At 53.9% G+C, this 20,130-nt stretch overlaps 1 protein-coding gene and 1 long non-coding RNA gene across 2 annotated transcripts in view; one reads left to right on the top strand and one right to left on the bottom strand.

Moving 5' to 3' along the window:
* The window catches only part of Col4a2 (collagen type IV alpha 2 chain), a 146,207-nt gene that overhangs the window by 69,886 nt on the left and 56,191 nt on the right, over positions 1-20,130 (top strand). The gene's annotated exons all lie outside the window — the stretch shown is intronic.
* Positions 1,184-13,062, bottom strand: LOC144365225 (uncharacterized). Its single transcript, XR_013423534.1, has 2 exons — positions 4,368-13,062; positions 1,184-3,174 (listed from the first exon to the last, which is right to left on the bottom strand). It is a non-coding gene; the product is annotated as an uncharacterized LOC144365225 (long non-coding RNA).

Below are 20,130 nucleotides of genomic sequence, written 5' to 3' on the forward strand. Positions count from 1 at the left end.
CTGGATGATAACTGCTTTCTCAGTCAGTCTGGCCAACGTTCAGCGGGTTGTTCTCGCCTTGCTCTTGGCCACGTCTCGGTCAGCCTCACTTCCAGAGCTGCTGGTGGGGAGGCGTCTGTCACCGCTGATGAACGGCTTGTCTCTGCCGGGCAGGACGAGGGACATCATCTAATGCAGGGAACATCCAGCACAGGAGCTGCCGCCCCACCGTGCTCCTGGTGCCGACCTGGCGTCCGCCTCCGCCGTCCCTCCTCCCCCGCTGTCCCTCCTCCCCCGTGGCTTGCTGGCATAGACCTGGGTGTCAATTGACAGCTGATTCAAAGACAAGTTTGTAAAAAGATGTCATGGAGTCTGCAGACACATGCCGACCACCCACAGCTGTTGCTGGAAGCACCTGGAAGAGGCTGCTGCAGGGCGTCCAGAGGCCCCAGTGGCTGGACCCCGCAGCCTCCACTTGCTACAGTGGCTGTTCCCCTCCACAGGGTTAGCATGGGAAGTGGGGAGTGGACAGGTGTCCTCCAGGGATGTCAAGTCAGTAAGTGAGATGCCAGTCAGGTGTGGCCAGCGTTGTCCCAGGTGCCTCTGATGGGCAGCCCCAGAGCCCAGGGGTCATCTCCCAGTGAGTCCAGTGGCAGCCGCTTTCCCTCCGTGTAGGAAAGAGCCGCTCTTCCTTCCACTGAGCACTTTCTAGGAGGTTACACGAAAGAGAAATCTTTAAAGCAGTGGGTCCCTGGCTGTGAGACCCGCCCGGGGCGGGATGCCAGGAAGGTGCCAGCCACTCAGTGCCTGCCAGTCTGCCTGCCTGTCTCTCCCTCCCCACTCCCTTCTCTCCTGGCTCTGCAAAGTTCACGGGAGCGTGACACTTGCCTCTCCTATTTCACTTCGCTGCCCTAGACGCAGTCGTGATGTTTAACTGAATATAACATTTTGTTTATAATTAAAACTTTCTCCAAAAAAATCTCTTGCTATCTATGCCTTTGATGCAGCTGTGGAAGTTAGCCATGGTTTTTCGTTTCTTTGTTTGATATGAGGGTCTCTCTGTGTTGCCCAGGCTGGCCTCAAACTCCTGGGCTCAGGGATCCTCCTGCCGCAGCCTCGCGAGTACCTGGGACCGGAAGTGCACACCACTTATGTTGAGGAAGTCAAAGGACGGCTAAAATAAGTTACATATACTCTTTGCTCCTTTTGATTATTTTAAAATAGACTTTATTTTTTAGAATAAGTTTATATTTACATAAAAATATCGTTCAGGAGGTACAGAGAGCTCTCATACGCCCCTCACCACCCCTGCCCCTGAATTCTCCTCAGCATGCAGCCATGGTCACCACTCCTGGCCTGTGGCGTGGACCGTCCACTACACCTAAAGTAGGGTCGGCCTTCGGAGGTTGAGGAGTTTTAATGCCACCCCAGAGCTCGCGCAAACACTTGGAAGGTACTCTGTGCTGAAGCAAGAGGGTCACAGTGGTCTCACTCGACACGTGTTGGAGACGGGAAGCCGCCCCCAAGTCCCTGTGCTCCCTAGTAGCTCTCCCTGGGGAACTGCCCTTGACCCTCTGGGGCAGGGGGTTCTGTATGCTCCCAGAGTGAGGAAGGGGGGACCAGCATGAAGCCTGTGAGGAGAGGACACCTGTCACTGGAGTGCCACTAACCCACCCTTTGTTTTAATATTGCTAATAATCTCCAAACGGTGCGCACTGAACTCCTGGTGTGTCAATTCCCTTCTAAAGTCAAGCCATGGGGCTCACTCTCTCAGAACGATTGCTGCCCCTCTTACCCTGTGAGGGAAGATTCACAGGTGATTTCCAGCCCTTAGTAATTCAGGAAGAGTCAGCAGTGATCGGGGGTCACCGTGTCCTTATTGTGAGGACCGAAGCCCTGCCTTCTTTCCAGTCTGCAAACTGTCGGGCACGTCTAACCACGGGCACAGGCCTCTCCAGAAGTAGGTCTGGCGACTGCCCACCTGTGCCTTCATGCCGTCGGAAGCCAGTGCCTCTGCACTCCACAGGCGTGGGCTGCCGGCCCTCCTGAGGCCCGGTTTTCAGAGCCATGAGGAATGCCAGCTGCTCGCAGCCTTACCATCCTTGGTCATGATGTTGTCCAGCTGGAGCTGGCCTGCCAAGACCCGATGCAGCCCCGACAACGTGACACGGCAGTCGTTTGCAAAGCCTCCTTGGGCCGACTGTTGACCCACCCCCATTGATGTCTGGCTGAAGATAAGTTTTACAGGCCGTTTACTTACAAGTGCGTCAGGAGAGTCTTGGACGTCGCCACTGCTGTTCTGCCAAATGCAACCCACAGAGACGTGACCGTGCGGCCCGGAACCAGAGAGGCCCTCCCAGGGCTGCGCCAGCACTTCCCCTGGTTCTGACACCCCGTCCTTCAAAAGGGGCCTTGGGTTTCAGGTTTTGGTATCCGTGGGCCTGATGAGGGAGAAAATCCACCAGAAAAGCACGATAAAAATGAACTGTATTTCTTCTTTCCACTTAGAGATGGATGCATGTTTTCCATTAATAAACTATTGAACTTTTTTTTCACCTTTTAAGAACGTCGTAGGTGGCATATTTCACAATCTTAGCAAGGCAGACATTTTTGGAGTCCATCAAAACTGGAGGCCAGCAGTACTAGCTCCGAGCTGGATGGCCACTGGCCATGTAGCAGAAGGAGCCTTGTGAACTGCAGCAGGCGGTGACCTGCGGCGATTGTGTCAGCTCCATGGGGATGAATGGTCCTTTGTGGGGTGGAGAGGAGGGAGTGGGTTGGAGTGGGGCAGAAGAGGCATCCGCTCTGCATTTGGAAGCCACGAGAGGACACCGAGAGGCTTTTCCACCATGTTTTCAAATTTGCAAACTTACACTTGCTGCTTTGAATCCAAGTTTTAGAAATTCTCTGGTTCAGCTTACTGACCCTCTAATGATTTGCAAAGATGTGTGGGTATTTGCCTGAACGCAGCTGTGTCACACGTGAGAAAGAAGTGACCCATCCTGGGAAAACTGACAGACCCATGCAGCCCGCAGAACGCGGCTCCCCAGGACATGGAGGGTTTTCAAGGCTTGGAAGTTGTTTTAGAAAAGCACAGAATCCGAGTCAAGATCAGAGTCGTCATTTTGCTGCTGTGGCTCCCCTTCTTGTCCCTTCTCCTCCTCGGCCATTTCTGTGCCACTTTTGCGTCCTGCTCTGTGGAAAAAGACACAGTGTGAAGTGCCCTTATTCAAGCACAACTAAAAATAACACAATGCACATCTACCACGAGGAACTGGTAAAAAGCTTCCCACTGAGCAAGTAAATATAAAAAGCTAAATGTCAGCGGCATGGTTTGAGGTGCCAATCCCAAAGCAAAGGTGTCCAGGCCAGAGCCAGAAACCATCTCGTCCCACAACCCAGGTAATTTAAGGTGATTTCTTAAAAGTACCCCCTTTTTGGGGGGCTGGGGATGTGGCTCAACCAGTAGAAACTAAAAACTAAATATTACAAAACTCTCTCTCTCTCTCTCTCTCTCTCTTTCTCTCTTTAAAAAAAAAATAGTATATGTGGACCATCAAAAATTGTCTTAAAAAAAAAAGTACCCACTTTTTTGTGGCCAAATTCATTTAAAGCTAGTTTTTTCCTTAGTTATATAACTACCTTTTTTGGCTCATTTAGACTGTTCTATCAACCACAAAGGTTGTCTTCATTGACAATCAGAGTAAGAGATGGCTACTGTATGCAGAGTGTCCTGGTCACGGTTTGAGGACTGTTTAAGAAACAGGCAGAAGGACCAAGAGGGCGCTGGAGAGAGGGCAGGGAGAGCTCATGGCACAAGGCCCGCTGTTCCTTGGCCCACGACCAGTGGAGTCCCACACAAGCACCCACTATGTGGACACAGCCTGAGGTCCACTCAGTTGTCCAGAGTCACCGGCAGACAGTGGCAGAGTTAAGGTGAGCCGTTCTTCCTGCCAACCCTGGAAGCCTCTGTGCGGAGGACCTTCTTGAGAGAGCACTCAGGCCGCCCAGCCAGCCCTGGCCTTCACTCAGTCCTGACGCCGCGTAGCAGCGAGCCGTCCTGCCTCACATCGGGGCTGGGAATGGAAGGCAAGCCCAGGTCTGCCTTCACAGGATTTTAAGGGGCCCCTCAAGTTCAGCTGGCCCCAGACCTATAGTCCTGCAGCTCTGAGCCCCTTAACTGTTTTTCCCCCACAAATGACAAGAACAAATGTGTCATGTTAAGCCACATCTTGTGAAACCTCTCCTTTTCCAGATGTGTAGCATTCCCTGAGTGATGCAATCCACTTTTGAGAAATATGTGAAAATATTAGAACTTTTCAAAAACCCTTTAAAATTGGGAGATTTGGCATGAAAACTTTTCAAACGTTAATTCCCACACAACTGACCTAATTTTTAAAATCTGATTGTGTCGTACTCTGTGAGCTTCCTGGCAGGAAGAGGATGGGTCACCTGCTCCCCGCAGGGGAAGCTTCCTATTCAAGGCTGGCAGAGGGCGGGAGGAGCCCGGGCTGCCCTGGCCTCGGCTCCCGTGGCTGACGATCACAGCAGTTCCTTCTGTAGGATGCACCATTAAAATTCTTGATGGTTTGAGTAATCTCCCCAAGTCCAAGAGAATCCAATGTTCTTGAATTCATTCCATATTCACAATATATCCAGTAACCATGTGTAGCAATCAGATTAACTCTCCAAGACACACAGCCAGCTGGGGCGCCAGGCCTGAACATGGTCCATGCTGGCTGCTAGTGCAACCTCCTTACCCAGAGAATAGCTCCCTTTTCTGTTCATTCAGAATGCATTTTTGTTACATAGACTGAATCTTTTCAGAACCTGTGCAGACTAATCTTTATATATAGTAAGAATGGGAAAGTTCTTGAGTAGATAAGATCCTAGATGTTTTTTGAACATAAATTCACCTTGTGGCTTTGAAACTTTGGTCCCATGGAAGGCTTTGTCCTTCTTCCTGAGGCAAAGATCAGTCTCGTAACTCAAATGTGGGTGCACATCCCAGACGAGAGCACTTCACAGCCATTCAGACGCACATCCTAAGCCGTCGTCAGAGTCACATGGGTCAAATATTCTGCATTAACTTGATCTCTGGTTCCTTGAATATCAGTGTGTATATAAAACACACTCCAAACCAGGAACGTGATCATCGTGACCATTACATTATTTTCCAAAGGAGGAAAAATATGATAACTCCTGAAATCTAAGGAACACATTTATAGTTGATTCAGTTAAAGAGAAAGTTCTAGTTCCTCTTCAGAAAATAAGAGAAAAGAAGGAGCTATCCAGAAAGTCATTTAGGCCCATGGGCCTGGATTGTGGTGCCTCGTGGGGTCACGTTCTCCCGCCCATGTGCTGGCTGCACGAGGCCTGGCGAGCCCAACAGTTCAGCCAGCGTTCCATCTTGTAAGTTGAGCGGAGAACCATTTGAGAGGAAAAAGCATTTCATAAATAAACTTATATTTAAAAAGAAGAAGAAGATGTAGCTCCTGGGGCTTCCAACGCCTCCTAACAGAAAACATCTGCTGGATTTCCGGAATTTTCCTAAGGCCTTGAGAACACACCCACGCATTTCCAATTTTTTTCCTAACCATGGGGCTGGCCTCAGCAGCCCCCAGTTTTCCAGCTGGCTCTCCTTCAGCAGTTGCTGGGTTGCCCCTTCCTGGAGGTTCGTCACTCTTTGTCTGTGACATTCACAGCGTGGGCTACCCGTCACCAGGTGGAGGGGGGGCAGCACACAGTCTGGGGGTGGAAACAGGGCGGAAAGCAGAGCTGATTGTTTGGCGAGGGCTGGATTTTTGGCGTTCTTAGCGGTGGTGTTGGCTTTGCTCAGGAGAATGGAACCGTCTCATTTCAGTACGGCCCAAGTCTCCTAAACAAGTGAGCAGTACTCCCTGCCACAGGACACGTGGGACTCCCAGAGGGGCTTCGCCACACAAACATGGGACATCTGAAGAGGCAGTGGGCTTCGCTGGGTGCTTGCCACCCACGGAACCGAAGCAGGCAAAACTGGCTTCTGAAAGCTCCTTCACGGTGCTTCAGCTCCGTGGCTTCCTAAGCAGGATGTCCTTGCACACAGCCTCTGGCCCACAGAGGCAGCTCAGCCACGTTCCCAGCTCTGTGCTCCCTGGGGCATGAGGAATTCCTGCCCTAAAGTCCTTAAACACCTTACCCCTGAGGCCTGCTCAGGCTGCTGTGACAAAGGCACCTGAGAGTGGGGACTTGCATTCACAGTCCCACTTCAAGGCACCGGCGGCCTGGCATCCAGGACTCTCGGCCTCACAGACACATCTTGTGGCCAGGTCCTCACAGGGAGGGGCTGACAAGCTCCTTAATGCCCCGGCTTCTCCGTACCAAGCATCGGGGTTCGACGTCAGCAGTGAGTTTTGGAGGGGCCCGTCCGTTCAGAAGAGTGCAGTCAGTGTCCGAAGCAGAACAGGACAAGGGAGCAGACCACATAACAGCAAGGCGCTGGTGTTGCTCTTCTCCGTGTCTTGGCCTTGCTAAAGTAAACTTCCTGTCAGCTGAGCTCTTCAGACCTCCACCAGATGTGAAGGTTCTGTTCTTCCTCTCCGCTGCAGGACACAGTCACCGGCCATGGGAGGGGACGGGGGTGTGAGCTGGGGATCCCCACTTGAATCAGGAGCCACCCCATGAGAAGTTGCCACCCAGCCAGACGTGAGGAAGCCACTGTCCCTGGACAGAGATGCAGCAAGAAGCAGGGCGAGGGTGAGGGGTTGGCAGAGCAGCAGCCTGAGGTTGGAGGAAGAGCCCTGCCAAGGAGACAGAACAAGCAGAGACACGAGGGAGGGATGGCTAGCTATCCCAAGAAGAGGGCAGGGCGAGGGAGGGTCTGAGCTAGATGCCCCGGGGAAGCAGGGATGGAGTCGAGACCATTTTAAACACACTGGGAGGGGAAGGGAAGGAGAGGTGCTGGCTGGGGAGACAATTATAAATCCTCACGAAGTCCAAGTGCGCCGGTCACTTCGGAGAGAACAGGAGCACTGCAGTAGGGAAATGGTCATTGTTCTGAGGACCCGCAGGAGTGCCTGGCTGGGGAGTGGGTCGCCGTGTCTAGGACTCCTGTTGGAAGTTGATCGAGGTGTCCTGGAAGACACCCACAGTAGATCCAGGGGGATCCCCACTGGGGAGCCTGAGAGAGGGTAGTCGCCTTCCCACTCCTTCAGGTTTGCAGATCCACTGCAAACCCACCTGCTCCATGCCCTGCATTTCCCTAGCAGGACATAGAACCTTACCCAGGGGGACCTTCAGCTTGGATTAGAGACAAGATGGAGGACTGAGTGGCCTCCCAAAGGACCCCTTCCTGCAGGCTTCCGCGCCGGCTCCATGCGTACGCATCCAGGTGAATACTTTATGTGCCATTTGAAATACCTCTTTCCCCCTTGGTTTTGGTTTCTGGGTCAAGAAGAGAGCCTCCCGCCCCTCCCTTGGCTCTATGCTGGCAGCAGGTGACTCTGGGCACCAGCTTGTGAAGGTGAGCTGATGAGCAGCCAGAGGCAGTAGGTTCCGGAGTGGCTGGAGTCCCTTCTGGTGAGTCACTGTGTGAGGAAGACTATGGCTCGCCTTATGGTGGTCAAGCAGGCTTCCGAATCCTTTCCCAGCAGGTCAAACCACAGCTTCCAAAGAGCTACTGTTTTGCATGGCAGAGTAACGTTGAGCTCAGAGAAATCACTGCCAAAGGGAGCTAGTAAATCCTATGACACATTAGCCATAGTTTCCAGATGTAAGCTAAACCAGAAGTGGATTGTTATTCATAACCAGCAGGGTCTGAACCAGAAAGAAGCCCTCACGAGCAGGTCTGCTGCCCCCAGGTCCTATGGCTTCTGGGTCTGCACACAATGGGGGACCAGCTAGATGTGGTCTCAGGTGGTCATGGGCGTAGGACCCTCTGCAGTGCTGGAGACACACCTCAAAATTTGCAAGATGCCTGGTCTCAGAGATGTCCCAGGATAATAAGAATGTGTCAGCAAATTGACAGAAATACACCACAAACAGTTCTATGATGTGGGGATACCTCCCTCCTGTAAGACTGCTGTAACGCAGGCAAAACCCAGGTCCCTGCTGGAGCGCAGTCCAGAGAGTCCTCGTAACTGGGGTGAGCTTCTGGGGCAAATGGAATTCGCGTAGACATTCACATGCGCTGCCTGGCAGCTGGCTTGTAGCAGGTAGACGAGCCGCGGTGCTTCCCTGACCAGGCTCACCTTCCGTACCGCTCTTATACTTTGTCTTCTTTCATATTTTTATATGTTCTTCACACCTTCTAAATTTGAGAAGCGTTCGACGCCTGTGTGTGAGTGTGTGAGTGTACACACGTGCAGGTGTGTCTGTCCTCACGGCAGCCTGAGTCCTTTCTGACCACTGAAAGGCTAGTGAGGGCTGGAGACCTCTGGGCTCGCAGGCCTTCAGGGCTCTGGCAGGGTTGCTGCAGACCTGGTCAGGAACAGCACAGCCTCTGGCTGGGCCCACAGGAGGCTGCTGGGGTCCCAGCAGGGCACCCAGTAGCCACACTGGGGAATGGGCAGAGTGATCCTGAGGCAGTGCCTCTCCACCTCCAGGAATGTCTGCCGTGTCTGTCAGATGCGAGCACAGAGCAGGATTGATTTTAAAGAAGTGGTGTCCAATTTCACTACAATTGAGCCCGCCCTCCTGGGACCTCGGAATGGGAAGGACAGGTGTGTGGGGATACCTCCCTCCTACAAGACGCTCTAACGAGGTGACAGTGGGACCTTGGAGAGGCTCTCCTCTGAGCAGCTGAGGACTGATCGGGGAGGACAAAATGAGGGACACCCTCCAGGGAGAAGAAAGGTGCCAGCCAAGCTTCCAAGGAGCCTAGGACTGAGGAGGGGCACCCGGGCACCCGGGAGAAGCCTGGAGTGTCCTGGGGGTGGCGCTGGATTTTGCCCCATGGTGGCCTTAACATCTTTAAGGTAGAAAGGGATGTGAGAGCACCTTGATTTCCAAAACTGCAGGGGACCTAAGGAGGCTGCAGGGAGAATGGCCGGGACAGGGCCTGGAGGGTGGAGGCAGAGGTGAGTACAGGAGTCTTGGTGATGCTCAGAGCCAAGGAGCCAAGGAGCCAAGGGGCAGGAGTCGGCAGGAAGCTCCACTGGAACTGTGCAGAGAGGAGCAAGGTCTCTACTGCTTCGGGGCTCGGGGTGCAGCTAGGAGCTCTTGCTCTTAACAGAGCAGAGGATCAGAGGAGCACAGGGCAGGCTTGGGGGTTCTGCTAGGAGCAGGGGCAGGAAATGAGATGAAAAGTTCACCTTAAACCCGCTGCTTTGAGCTGTCTGTGGACCCTCTGGACAGGTGGGGGTTGGCACCCACAAGTGTCTACTGAAGTAGTTAGAGGGAGCAAGGTGTCTCACCAAAGAGGTTTACAGGCAAGAAGAGAGCTCATGCAAACTCAAAGGCAGCCTTCTCACCAGAAAGAAGCTGAGCAAGGCTGGTTGGAGACGTGCAAGTAAACTCCAGGGAGCCAACCCTGGGGCCGCCTGGCTCAGGAAGGAAGGCAGCGGCAGGCCAGAGGGCCCTGGAGTCTGTGTCCTGATCCTGGTGCGAGACGTGTGCATGAGAGGCCAGCAACCAGCCCACCCTCCACAGTGTGGGTGGCGTTGGGGCTGCTTTGTCCTTGGAAGGTCCCCAGCTTCCCCACAGTAACTTCAGTGTGGTACCAGGAGAGCCTTAGAGGTTGTCCTCAGTTGCCACCCCTGCTCTGCCACCTCCCTGTGCTGTAGACAGAGTGCTCTGTGGCCCACCCAGGGGCCAGCTGTGCAGAGATGCCCTCTCTGGGCCATCCTCTGGGGTCAGAAGGCTGTGCTGGGGTGAAAAGCCTTTCGTGTGGCCACGCACAGAGGAAGACCCCAGCACTCCCTGGTGGCTCCTGCCCACCGCAGGCACCTGGTAAGACACAGCAGACGACACACCCAAGGCCAGTGTCACAAAGACACCTGAGAAGGCTTCCTGGGAGCAGTCTCATCAAGGACAGGTAATAGGTGACAGATAAAGCGCAGGATGGAAATCCTAACCCCAAAGCCAGTGTGGGCCGCGACAGGCCACCCTAGGTCTCTGGAGACTCCCTCCTGCCTGGCTCTTGTTCTCCGCGAGCCCCGAGCACCGTGCCTGAGGGGCCCCCCCGGGAGGAAGCGCAGCTGTGCCCGGCTGTTGCCTTCCACTTTATGGAGGAAAACTGCTTCTCATTTTTCTTCTGACAAATGCCATTAAAAAGAACGAATGTCCTGTGTCCTGAGAACATGCCCTGGCTGAGTCACGTCTCTGGAATGGACATGAATGTCATTCAGTTTCCTCCCGCCCAGGACCCTGAGTTTCAAGCCTGCACAAAGGCATCATCCATTATCTTTCCACAGACTGAAAAAAGATCAGTCTCCCAGGGTTTGTTGTTCTTTATTTTAATTGCGGATGTGTGTTCAGTGTCCGTCCAAAGAATCACCCTACACCAGGGAATCTGCGGAGGGAGGTCCAGGATGTCCAGAGAGCCATCTGCAGGGCCGGCCAGGCTGCAAGGCCAGCCCTTGGTTCACTGCCCAGCCCTGCGTGGGCGGCCACGGTGCCATCCAGCAGCTCTGACGGCTCAGTGGCTGCAGAACGGTCCTCGGTGCCTGGTCTTATCCTGGGTAATATCTCTGCAAGAGCTCTCAGAGGCTGTTCCCAAGATCTTATGTCCTTTTACAGATGCAAATAAGGAGTTGCCACCTAGCCTGCGCTGCCTGCCACTGTGCCTGCTGTGGGTAGGGCTCAGTCACAGAGCACTTGCCTGGCCCGGGAGGCCGGGTTCCATCCCAGGCAGGAATGAAACAAAAACTTCCAGGGGCCACAAGGAGTGTGAGGCATGAATAGCCAAGACGGCAGACAAGCCCCTAGGGGCGGTCGCCATCCCTCAAGTCCAGCTGGGTCTCTAAGAGTCCTTCCCAAGCTTGTATTCCATGTGTCCATCATCGGATACACATGGGGGTACCTTACAGTGGCATGGCCTCCCGCAGTGTCCTAAGCTCTAAGCAGATACAGTTCTGGTTGTTCCTTAGCCATAGCGTCTTCTGTTCCTGGACGGCCCTGGGAGTCAGGTAGCCTGGAATCCGCCTGCCACCAGGCTCGGCCACTTCCACAGACCTTCCTGTGCATGGGTCACCACCGGCACCTGTGCTGCCTCCACCTTTCTCTCAACACCATGGTTAGAGGGCACTGCCATACCCCCTGATTCTGCTCACAAGTCACGTGGCCGCCAGCTCTGCCCTGTCCTCTCCCTTTTGGGGATGATTCTGACCCTCTGCTGCTGTGGGGAGGGCACCCATCCAAAGCCCAGTTCTGCCTCGCCTTGGTTCCAGATGTCAGCTCCTGTGGCCCCCAGGCTGCCCAGGGCCTCCCAAGCCACGCGCCTCCTCCCGGGAACTGCTCCTGGGAGGGTGCACCAGGCCTTCCAGCCACCCTACACCTGAAGGCCAGCTCACCCCACTTCAGGAAATGCTCAATCTCCGGGTCTTCTTGCCACCTTTGGGACACAGGCCTTTGGGAACCCTGACTGCAGCCCTTCTTGATGAAGACTCTGTCAGCGCAGGACCCATGGCCCTGAGGCTCTGCCTCGCTGCTTCCCAGGGTGCACATCTCAGGGTCGTGGCCTGCAGACTGGAGGCCTCCCCTGCATACCTTTTGACCAGCATGGCTAAAGAGTAACCAGCTGCCTGATTTGGCCTCTTCTTTCAGCCCCAGTTACTCTCCAGCGGGGAGGGGGCTAATGAGCCATGAAATGGCCAACACTGGGCCACAGCGGGTTCAGGCAGAGATGCAGCATGGCCACCACAGGACTGGGCTAACTAAGCCCCAGGCTTTCTGCCTCTGTGTATGCAATCTGGCCACCTGCTCTCAGCTTAATTGCAGCCTCATGAAGATCAGTAGACCAGGTTGATCTGAGGTCTGAAATCACATGTTCCTCCAAGGAAGTGCACTGTAGGTGACAGTGCCCCTGGGCCTGTCCTGAAGAGCTGACATGAGCCTGTCTTCACAGTGCCAGTGGGTGACCACCTTCCCTGCCTCAGTCTCCCATAGAATGAATGTACTCAGAGTCTGTAAAATTAAAGATATGACATGAACTGCTGGAGAGTGCTCCAAGCAGGAAGTACCCTGAGTTCAGGCTGTTCCGACTTAGTCTCAGGGATCAAATCTAATGTCACTTGAAATTACTCTCTCACGGGACTCTGATGGGTCTGGGTCCAACAGGCCCCCAGTGGGCATACTTAGCACGCTTTCCTGGAGCAAGTCAAAGGGAAGGGAAAGATAAGAAGAATTACTGAGCTCAATCACCCCATAAAAGAAAAGTGGAATTCGATGTGCTCTTTAGACAGCGTTGGAGCTCTGCAGGCACAGTTTTCATCAGCGTTTTCCCATGGGAGGTTAGGTCCCCGTGGCAGATGAAGGATGTGCCCTCTGCCCCACTGAGATGAGTCATTTAACACAGCAGCCTCCGGCTTTGACATCCTCACATGGCTTGCAGATCTGTGCTGAAGTCAAGGTTGCTGGGTTCTCGCTCCTGAGAGCGCAGCTGACTGCCACCTACTGTTGACCACTGGAACTGCACCATTCCCTCCACCCCTAGCCAGTCCTCACTCCCAGGAACATCAAAGGCAATAAGAAAGCTAAGATTTGGTTTCAAAACAGAGATATTCAGTAAGCATCGAAAAATCTTCCTTTTATAGCTTTTTCTCAGACCCATGTTGGCAACTCACCTCTTTTCTCCATAACTGCTAAGCCCGCGCCCCTGAGGTTCCCCTGCACAGCTTATGCTCTGCCTCGCCCCCAACAGTTGTCCTCAGAAAGCTGGTTCACGCATCCAGGACTGTGCGCCCATCCCCGGGAGGGGCTCCTGCATCCCAGAGTCCTCGCCTCCCCTCCAGCGCTGGGGTTCTGAGTGGGGTCTGAAGGGTCTGGCCGCCCTCTGCCACTCTGGGTGGTCTCCTCTCTAGGACTTAGAGGCTTGGAACGCAGTCTGTCTGATAGTACAGACAGATAAAACCAGACCCTCTGTGAAAGCCAAATTCCACTGGGCGGGCGCAGCAGAGAACAGAGGTGCAGAGCTGGTGGGTGGGGTACTTTCCAAAGCACCAGGGTGATTTATGGAATTGAGTGAGGGTGGGGCAGAGGAGAGTGGAAGGCCCCTGCAGTATCACCCCAGAAGCTGTGCTTCCGAAACCATGAAGCCATTATAATGTTCAGGAAAAGGGACTAAGGCTGGGGAGGTAGCCCAGGGGCAAAGTGCTTGCCTAGCATGTGTGAAGCCCTGGATTCCATCCCCAACACTGCAAAAAGAGGAGGAGGAGGAGGAGGAGGAGGAGGAGGAGGAGAAAATAATAGCCTCAAAATAGAACGTGTTGTGTGGGAAGAACACGAGTTTTTGGAATGAGACAACTCGGTCAATGGCAGTGCTGTAATCCATCCACTTAAAGGTTTGCAGAGCTGTTCTATGTGTGAGAGACGCTGGGCACAGGAGCTGACAGGAGGGATGGCCCCTGCTTCCGAGGGCTCTGTGGTCCCATGTGAACTGTAGAGCGACCACACCCTGCAGTGTCCTGTGGTGGAGCCTAATGTGGCTGTGAGGCCAAGAAAACATCCTGAGAGGCAGAGCTAGAGTTCCGTCCTCCAGGGCCTCTGAGACAGTAGGCAACCAGGGCCAACCTGTGCCAAGGCCCTGAGGTTGCAGAGAAACTCGCCAATCTCCAGGAGCTCACTTAGACTGGAGCAGACTACGAGCAAGGACGGGGAGAGAGCCACAGGCGGGGAGGTCATGTGGGAAACAGGGAGGCAGTGGGGAAGCCTGTGGTGGGAAGCAGGGCCTCCCAAGCTGTGGGAAAGACCTCCTGACAAGGCGCAGAAGTTTGGCGGGGCAGGGAGGGAAGGGGTCCCAGAGACCCTCCACATTCATTCACAAGCAGAAGTGCGCCCCCAGAGATGTGCAGTGTGAACCTCCGGCGTGGCCTGGCATGCCCAGGCAGGCCCAGTGTTGGGGCGGGGGCACGGACGGGGGGGGGGGGTGGGGGGGTGGGGGGGAGTCCCATGTTTCGCCTCGGTTGGAGAGTTCTTCACAGCTCCCACCTGTGAGCTGAAGGCGCTCCTTGCTCTCAAGCCTGGCTGAGACTGGGAGTGCTGGGGGGTTGTGAAATCTCAGTTCCCAGGCTCCCCTACCTCTCCCAGACTGCGGGACCAGAAAACTCAACAGGTCTGGGACCCCCTCAGTGAAGGCCGGGGCCGGCCTGGGACCCCTCCTCCAGGGATTTTTCCCAGCTTTACCAAGCACAGGAGTCGGCTGGGGGTCTTGAGAGGATGCAGATTTGATTCAGGGGTCTGCAGGGGATCCTGGGGGCCTGTTGGTGGTGAGCCCCAGACCAGGGCCAGCTGTCCACCTGACCTCACAGGTGCCCCATGCTCTCTGAGGCCTTCCAAACTGAGACTTCACCAAGCCTCGGAGAAGCAGTAGGTTGTCCGTGGCCAAGAGCAACAGTGAATCTGAGAAGTGATTGCATACTGACCCAGCTTTCAGTGGAGGCCACTCCAAGATGCTTTCTAGTGAAGGACGCTCATGTTCCCGCATCAGAAAGACAGGTGGTGTTTGTGTCATAATCCATGAGAAGGTGAAGCTTTTTCATCCACGATAAATGGAAGCCACACTTTAGGTAGGAACTCTGGAGCCTCCTTTCAGTCACCCTTTGCCCCGGCTCTGAGTTGTAGCCATGGGCTGGTCACAGAAGGGATTCTCCATCTGATCGGCTGCTCTGGGTGATGGACCAGGCCCAGGTCTGCTTCGTGTGGCTCGCCCTCCCATGGTGCCCTCCTCCTAGCAAGGCTCACCTTTGGTCTTACAGAAAGGATTAAAGGGACCAGAACTGTCGTCTCAGCCCCACTGCCTCTGAGCAAGCCCCACCTGGGGCTTCCCTCAAAGGTCAGCGCGTCAGAGAGCAGTGCTGCAGCCTGAGGAAGTCCAGCAGTCGCCATGGGATTCAGTCGTCCTGACCTTCACAAAGCATGCACACAAACAGCTGCTGGGGCCGACTGGGGGGTCCAACAGACCGCCCTGCAGCAGAGGGAAGGCGCAGGCTGCTCATCCGTGCAACAGGGTGATCCTCAAGTGCCCTAGCCCAGGGCAAAGTCCCACCCAGAAGCCTGCTTCCTCACGACCCCCTGTGCCACAGTCTGGAACAGGATCGGAAGATGGGACCAGTGATTGGCAGAGGCCGCACAGGGAGGCGGGCGAGGGAGCTGTTCTAGATCTTGAGTGCTGCTTACACGCTGTGCGTTAAAAAGCGAAAAGTGGGTTTCAGGGCTGGGGATCAGCTCAGTGTGGTAGAGCACCTGCCTAGCACCTGCGAGGCCCTGGACTCGACCCCCAGTACCACCAAAAAGAAAAACCTGAGTAACAAAGAGTGAATCTCATTGTATGTAAGTTAAAAATAAGATCTTTTTTAAAAGGTATTCAAAAGCTAACTTGAAATAGCAGATAAGCAGACTCGGGCCAAGGAGGGAGGAGGATCCAGTGGAAATAATGAAGCATGTTCCAATGACAGAACATGGAGCACTTGAAACCCAGGTGACAGGAAAGCTGTGCCCCACAGCCACGGTGGAGCCCCTGCCCAAAGCCCTGAACTCAGCTGGCCAGGGAGTGGGCTGGTGATTTGCTTTTCCAGGCAGAGCCAGCTCAAAAGAGGGCTGCCTCGGAGTGTTCTTCTTCCACGTGACTGCGATTTAGTCTAATGCAACATAGATATGCCTCTTGTTCTGCCCCTGATCTTCGCCACAGATATGAGAAGGTCACTCTCAAGGATGTGCCTGCCCCGGTGGTACAGCAGGGAGGCCACTGGCTGGCCAGTTCCTCTCACTTCCTGCTGTGGGCAGCACTCATGGGCTGTTAGCTGCTCACTTCTGCAGAGCGCCCCGCAGGGCAAAGTCAGAACCGCAGAGCAATTAGAACACTGTCTGTCTCCAGCATGAGTCACGTCACCCTCTTAGGTGCGACTGTGACCTGAGAATACTAGTAAAATATTGACACCTGCAGCTGGCATGTGAAATTAATAGCCTGAAACTGAAGACATAAAGGCAGACACCTAGCTTTAATCACCAGCTATTTCACAATCTTGGTAACCCGTTAGTTATATCCTATTCTAATTGTTCCTCTCTGGTCACCTTCGTATAGGCCAGAGCCACCCTGTGCTGCTAGCTCACAGCGACATCCAGCCTATTTGATATGATGCCCTGGTCCTTGGCATGGTCTTACAAGTAGCCAGGACCTCCCGAGGCCTGAAGCTGAGCTCTGTGTGTGCTGCCCAGGGCCCTGACCCTGCCTTCTCCTCCTTGCCGCCCCCCAGGACCTCGACTCATCCCCACTCGAAGTCCATGTCCTTTTAGGGGACAAGGTTTAGGAAGTCTGGTCAGCCTGTTGGGCAATGATTCGCATTCAGGGAGATGAAATGTATCTATGGCTAAAGTTCAGAGGTGATGAAAGGCTTTCCCAGAAGATGAGCTTTCCAACATATTTTAAAGTCGGGCCCAGACTATAAAAAGCTGGGCCCAGCCTTGGGCTGACAGCCACGAGGGTGCTGCCCACGTGCGGCTGTTTCCGAGCAGGACGCAGGGGTTCCAGCTCCGTGGCCCTGGTGGGAGGACCTGCTTTAACATGTGGATCTGAGTCGAGTCACTTCAGACAGAACTGTGTCCTCATGTCTGAGGACAGTGGGCAGCACCTTCTGTCTGGTGGCTTTTCACAGAGATCAAGCAGAACGGACCCCAGTGTAGCCCAGGTCTGGCTCCGCACCCTGCTGTGCCCACACGCTTCCCCTGTGGCCAGCGCTCCTGCAGGCCCACCAGGCTCCTCCAGGAGGACACGGGGTCTGCCCGCCCTGTTATCGCCCCGCAGACACTTTGAGAAAGCGCTGGGCTGCGTGTTGTTGTAAAGCTGCTCTTTCTTCCCTACACACTCTCTGCTTCCCAGTTCACTGCAGGAACACAGCAAAAGGACAGGCCCCGGGTCGCCATGGATGTCGGGTGGTCGTCTCCATCTTTGCTTTGCCCGACTCCTCTATTTTTAGGCCATGTTTACCGAGTGTGATCGGCATTCCATTCACGAGTATTGACGAAGGTGTGCAGCCCCCAGTGACACCAAAAGAATGGCAGGAAGTCACTCCCTGCCCCTGGGGCCAGCCCTGCTCGGCCTCCAGCTCCTGGCCACCTCCGTCCTGCTTTCGCTCTGAGAAGTCCCTCTTCTGGAATGGCCTGGAGGCCTGGTCAGCCAGCCCAGCCTCTGCGTCTGGCTTCTGTCCCGTGGCAGTCGGGTGTGACTCACCTCTCTGTTGCGACTCTCTCGGTTCCTTTCTACCGCAGAGCGGGGTCCAATCTGCCTGGGTCCCTGGGTTTGTGGATCCATTCCCAGTCAGCTGACGAGCATATGGTTGGTCTGCTTTGAGCTAGGTCTGTAAAACACTGTGCACGCTGTCAGGCAGGCCCTGCTGAGAGGCGGGGTGACATTTCTCCCAAGCCTGGACCAGGGGTGGGTTGAACTTGTAAGAAACTGTCACACTGCCTGCCATGGTGGCTGAGCCATGCTGCACTCACCCTGGGGGACACAGGAGCATGTGTCCTCACCAGCACATGGCAGTGCTGGCCCTTTCTCCCGATGGTACTGTTCCACTAGGTCGCATCCTGTCTCCTGTGACCTGCCTTCTCTCCCTTGGTGATCCGCCTGCCCGGCATCTTTCCATGGCTCATTTTCCATCTGCACATCTTTGATGAAGTGTCTGTTCAAATCATTGGCCACATTGTTCAATCAAGCTGTTCATTCTTACTGAGTTTGGCAAGCTTTTTTTTAATATATTCTGGTAGAAATCATCTATCAAACATGTGTTCTACAAACGTCTCCAAGATTATGGCCTTTTTTATTTTCAACAGTATCTCTTGACAAGCCAGCTTTTTATGTTGTCGACATTCTTTTATGATTTGTGATGTTTGTGTTTTTGTAAGAGAACTTTACCAATCCAAAAATACAAAGATTCCCCCCTATGTTTTCTCTGAGAAGTTTTATGGTTTTAGCTCTTTCTTTTGGGTCCATGATCCATTTTAAGTAAATGTTTGAATATTATGGGGTAAGGGTAAAGGTTTGTTTCATGGCATATGGAAATCAGTTACTTTATATGGACCCTAATTCTACAATCTGCCTAATAATTGGGGAGAGCAGATCCCATGTCATTCTACCCCATATAGCTGAATTTGTTTTTCTTCTTTATGGCATAGGGGATTGAATGCAGGGGCACTCGACCACTGAGCCACATCCCCAGCCCTATGTTGTATTTTATTTAGAGACAGGGTCTCACTGAGTTGCTGAGCGCCTTGCCACTGCTGAGGCTGGCTTTGAACTTACAATGCTCCTGTCTCTGGGATCCTCCAAGCCACTGGGATTACAAGCTTGCGCCACCATGACCAGCAAGCTGGAACCTTAATATAGAAGTGTACCCAGGTGTGGGGCTGATAGTTTGCTATATATTAAGTAAGAAAATACAGGTGGAAGGTGGCAGATTTAGCTCAGACTGTGTGGCATGGAATAACCACTATTTCCTGGTGGTTGTACATGTGATATTCTGCACAAATGCTAATACACTAGTCAGCTTGGAATATGCTTTAATTCATCCTGCCAGGGTGATCTAAAAATGGCTCACAAATGTTAACTACTCATCCTGAAGAACAATAAACATTTCTAAATGTTGGATGGAGAAATTGTTTTCCTGGATCCTAAAAAGTAGTCCTGTCTTTGGGGACATTTTACATATTTCCTAATGTGTGGCAAAGGGTTGGTGGAAATTAACTAGGACTTAGGTTGGAATTCCCTGAGGGTTGCCAGGAGCGGCATCCTTGAATGGGCTGGGCCAGGAAGCCTGACCCACAGGGGAAGGGAGGGTCCCCCAGGCACCGCAGAGGACAGGAGTGTCTGGAGGCACCAGAGCCCACGCCAATGAGACAGGAAGGGGGCTTGGGAAGGAGAAGGGACTTCCTGCTATTCAGACGTGGGTGCCGCTCGCGCACTGCCCATTCTAGCTCTCCGCCTTGCTCTTGCTGCTCTGCAAGCCCGGAGCCTGAAGTGCCGTGGGGTCTGTTTGTCCTTCCCTGACAAGTGAAAGTCTCCTTCTTGGCCAGGGATGTTTTGCCCACCATGAGGCTGTGTGAACATGAGATAGGACCAGGTCGCCCCCATCCCACCCTTCCCGTCTGCGTGGCGGTCACTCTGCTCACACGCCCCTCTGACTACAGTGCGCCCCATTTCCAGGGGTGGGATCCCAGGCCCAGGCAGGTGTGGTGTGCTGGCACTCCACGCGCATTCTCCCCACAGTCGCGGGACATTGGCCATGTGCACCTGGACTCTGCCAACCGGACCCTGAGCCACGCCCCAGCAGAGGTTTCACAAAGGGAAAGGCAGGACGTCGATCGATCGCGGTGACCACGATGTGTCCCACATAGAACCCCTGATGCACAGCAGGACCCTCCTTTCCCTTTGCCTGGCTCAGTAAGCCAGACCTTCTTCTGGGTTCCAACCCTGTGCTTAAGAGGTTTTTCTCACTAAATAAAACCATCTCCTCCCTCAGAACCTCAGGCAAGGGACAGGGTGGCTTGGCGCAGGCTCTCATGCTTTCTTAAGTTTTTATCTATTTTTTATTTTTTGCGCAGTACTGGGCACTGAACCCAGGGGCACTTTGCCACTGAGCCACATCCCTAGCACTTTTATTGTTTGTTCTGAGACCAGGTCTAAGTTGCTAAAGCTGGCCTCAAAGTTGTCACAAAGTTGTCATCCTCCTCCTCAGACTCCCCTGTTGCTGGGGTTACAGGTGTGCACCACTGTGCCCAGCTGATTCTCACACAAAGGGACATCTTGGGGATCACTTGAAATGCAGCCCGGGGCTGGGGCTCTGCATTTCTGATGCAGCCCTCCCCTGGAGGAGTGAGGGTAGACTGCAGGCAGCCCTGTCTCTGAGCCTTTCAGAGACCCAGCTGTCTCCTCCCCTCTACTGGAGTTCATGACCACTCTGTGCAGTTGACCTGGAGACAAAATGAGATCAATCATTTTTACAGCTTGCAACAGTGCTTCCT

This window comes from Ictidomys tridecemlineatus, chromosome 6, assembly GCF_052094955.1.
Source record: "Ictidomys tridecemlineatus isolate mIctTri1 chromosome 6, mIctTri1.hap1, whole genome shotgun sequence".
Lineage (NCBI taxonomy): Eukaryota > Metazoa > Chordata > Mammalia > Rodentia > Sciuridae > Ictidomys > Ictidomys tridecemlineatus.